This window comes from Piliocolobus tephrosceles, chromosome 13 (genome assembly GCF_002776525.5).
Source record: "Piliocolobus tephrosceles isolate RC106 chromosome 13, ASM277652v3, whole genome shotgun sequence".
Classification (NCBI taxonomy): Eukaryota; Metazoa; Chordata; class Mammalia; order Primates; family Cercopithecidae; genus Piliocolobus; species Piliocolobus tephrosceles.
In genome coordinates, this window is record NC_045446.1 from 15,926,858 (window position 1) to 15,930,693 (window position 3,836).

General features: G+C 46.5%; 1 pseudogene across 1 annotated transcript; it reads left to right on the plus strand.

Annotated features, from left to right (window-relative positions):
- Window positions 1-1,401: 1,401 nt before the first annotated feature.
- LOC113224776 lies at window positions 1,402-3,081 on the plus strand (annotated as a pseudogene). The gene has a single exon (XR_003309390.1). The product of XR_003309390.1 is annotated as a phosphoglycerate mutase 1 pseudogene (transcript).
- Window positions 3,082-3,836: the final 755 nt, after the last annotated feature.

The window sequence follows — 3,836 nt, forward strand, 5'->3', positions numbered from 1 at the left end:
TAACTTGCTATGACAGTGCCACAGAACTCAGAGAAACACTTGCTTATAAAAAGGATATAGGATGAAAAGGCCCATAGGGGGTTGGAGAAGCCCCAAGGGCAGGAGCTTCTGTTCTCATGGAGTTGGGGTACACCACCCTCCTGGTGTGCGACGTGTTCTTGTTTATTGACCCTTCCGCTCTCTGAACCTCATACTTTAGGAGAGTTTCATCGCACAGGCATAATGTGGCTTTATTATGCAAGGTAATTTATGGAAACTTCACCATGTAGAAATGATCAATTATTAACTCAATCTCTAGCTCCTCTCCCCTCACCCAAGGATAGGAGCAGGGGGTTGGCTAAAAGTTCTGAGCTTCTAATCATGGCTTGCTTGGTTTTTCTGGTGACCAACCCCCATTCAGGAGATACCAAGAATCATCTCACTGACTGGCTGTGGTGGCTCATGCCTATAATCCCAGCACTTTGGGAGGCCGAGGTGGGCAGATCATGAGGTCAGGAGATCAAGACCATCCTGGCTAACATGGTGAAACCCTGTCTCTACTAAAAATACAAAAAATTAGCCGGGCGTGGTGGCACACGCCTGTAGTCCTAGCTGCTCAGGAGGCTGAGGCAGGAGAATCGCTTGAACCAGGGAGGCGGAGGTTGCAGTGAGCTGAGACTGTGCCACTGCACACCAGCCTGGGCGACAGAGCGAGACTCCATGTCAAAAAAAAAAAAAAAATTATCTCATTAGAACAAAAGATATTCCTATTACCTAGGTAATTCCAAGGGATTTAGGAGCTCTGTGTCAGGAACAAGAAATAATGACCAAATATATATTTCTTAATATATCACAATATCATACTACCTCTTAGAATTGTGGGGAGCTCATGTTTGTAAAGTTCTCCTTAACATGTTTACTGTTGTGAGTAGCCTTAGAAATATAGCTTCTAGGAGGTAACGGGGCTGGAAAGGATGATGGAATGCCTCTGATTGGATGCTTTTAGCTGGGATCACAGAAAACACTGGTTTAAATAAAAAGGAATTTTAAAAATCAGCCATCCCTGGAAGTCCTGAGGTGGGAGGTGCTGCAGGTTAGCTTAAGATAGTAGTCAGAGATGTTATTGCTCATCTATCCCCTTTGCCATCGTTAGGAAATTGTCTTTGCCTTCAACCAGGCTCCCTGCTAGGCTACAAATTAGCTGCAGAAGTTTCAGGTGTCTCATTGAGACACAAACATTTTTAGAGTAACAAGAGGCCATACTTACTTTGCCTTTCCGAAAGGGGTGATAAACCTCTTCCTAGAAGGCCCCAAGAGTTTTTTTTTTTTTTTTTTTTGATGGCTTCTGGTTTGATTTTGGTCACATGCCTGTTTCTCAGCCAATCACTGGCAACAGGGATAAACTGAAACACAGTTGCGGCCGCCATGGCCGCCCACAAACTGGTGCTGATCCGGCACGGCGAGAGCGCATGGAACCTGGAGAACCGCTTCAGCGGCTGGTACGACGCCGACCTGAGCCCAGCGGGCCACGAGGAGGCGAAGCGCGGCGGGCAGGCGCTGCGAGATGCTGGCTATGAGTTTGACATCTGCTTCACCTCAGTACAGAAGAGAGCGATCCGGACCCTCTGGACAGTGCTAGATACCATTGATCAGATGTGGCTGCCAGTGGTGAGGACTTGGCGCCTCAATGAGCGGCACTATGGGGGTCTAACCGGTCTCAATAAAGCAGAAACTGCTGCAAAGCATGGTGAGGCCCAGGTGAAGATCTGGAGGCGCTCCTATGATGTCCCACCACCTCCGATGGAGCCCGACCACCCTTTCTACAGCAACATCAGTAAGGATCGCAGGTATGCAGACCTCACAGAAGATCAGCTACTCTCCTGTGAGAGTCTGAAGGACACTATTGCCAGAGCTCTGCCCTTCTGGAATGAAGAAATAGTTCCCCAGATCAAGGAGGGGAAACGTGTACTGATTGCAGCCCATGGCAACAGCCTCCGGGGCATTGTCAAGCATCTGGAGGGTCTCTCTGAAGAGGCTATCATGGAGCTGAACCTGCCGACTGGTATTCCCATTGTCTATGAATTGGACAAGAACTTGAAGCCTATCAAGCCCATGCAGTTCCTGGGGGATGAAGAGACGGTGCGCAAAGCCATGGAAGCTGTGGCCGCCCAGGGCAAGGCCAAGAAGTGAAGGCCAGCCGGGAGGATACTGTCCCCAGGAGCACCCTCCCTGCCCGTCTTGTCCCTCTGCCCCTCCCACCTGCACATGTCACACTGACCACATCTGTAGACATCTTAAGTTGTAGCTGCAGATGGGGACTGGTCGCTCCCATTTTCATTTTAGCCATTTTGTCTTCTGCACCCACTCCCTTTGTACAACCTAGTCAGAATAGCACTTCTAGAGCATAGGTTCTCAGTCCAAGCTGTGGAAAAGCTCCCCTTATCCAACAGAGTTTAAAGGTAGTAACTTGGGTTTTTGCGAGTTGTTTACTAAGGACTTGTGGGGAGGAACCATGCTAAGCCATGACCAATGAGGAGAAGCAACAGAGCCTGTCTGTCCCCAGGAGCCAGTCCTCTGCTCTTCTGCAGTCAGGCCACTGCCTGGGAGCTCTAGTCATTCCAGTGGAGGATGAATGTAACCTGCATGGTGATGTGATGGCTGTTTCCTCCCTGACCCTAGAGGACCTGGCTCTAGAAGTTTGGGATCAATCCTGAATTTAGTTATGTGTTACATTTACTTTTATTAAAAAAGTATAGTATATATAAATAATACAAAACAGTAACCCTTCTGGGGTTTCTTGTGGCGGTTGAAATAGTCCCACATGTGGTCATCAGAAAATAAGTCATTCCTCATACCAGTATGGGATCAGTTCCTTGACCTCTGAGGGGCAGGAGTGCTTCCTGCTGTGTGTGTTAGAATCCCTTCCTGCCTTGTTTCATGGCAGTGAAATGCCCCTTGGTCCTCTCCAAGTGTCTTTCACTGATTTCCGAATCATGTTCTAGTTGCTTAGCTCTGCCACATGGGTCCAGTGTTCACCTGAGCATAACTAACTGTACTAAATCCTTTTTCCAGATCAGTATAATAAAGGAGTGATGTGCAATAGTTAAAAAAAAAAAAAAAAAAAAAGAAACACAGTTGCTTAGATTATTCATGCTGTGAATTTTGAATAAAGGTGAGTTACATTAGTAAGGAGGCAGGAGGGAAGGGGTGTTTGATAGGCAACTAAGTGCTCACTCTGGAGACTTTATTCATCTTTATTTGTTTGCCAGCCTGCCATAATAAAATGCGGTAGGCCCGGTGACTTAAACAACAGAAACTTATTTCTCACAATTACGGAGGCTGGAAGTCCAGGATGAAGGTGTCAGCAAGTTTGATTTCTTCTGAAGCCTCTCTCCTTTCAAACGACTGCCTTCTAGCTGCTTCCTCACATGATCGTCCCTTTGTGTTGTGTCTGTGTTCTAATCTTGTCTTCTTATAAGGATACCAGTCATATTGAATAAGGGCTCACCCTAGTGACCTCGTTTAAGTTTAATTACCCCTTTAAAAGTCCTAGCTCCAAGTATACTCACATTCTCAGGTACTGAAGGTTAGGACTTTACGGTATACATTTTGGAAGATACAATTCATCCTATAACATAACCCAACCCACTCCTTTTATACGTTGGAAAAATTGAGACCTGTTGAAGGAGCTGCGATCTGTCTCAAATCATACATACTCTTTGGACTCACACAACCTTTTCCCAATTTTAATAGTGAATTTTTAGCCCCTTGAGCTATGGCTCTAAACCTTAAGAATTAAATCCGTGTTTGGCCAACCCCTAACATACAACTTGCAACGAGCTCGTTTTGGCTGCTGA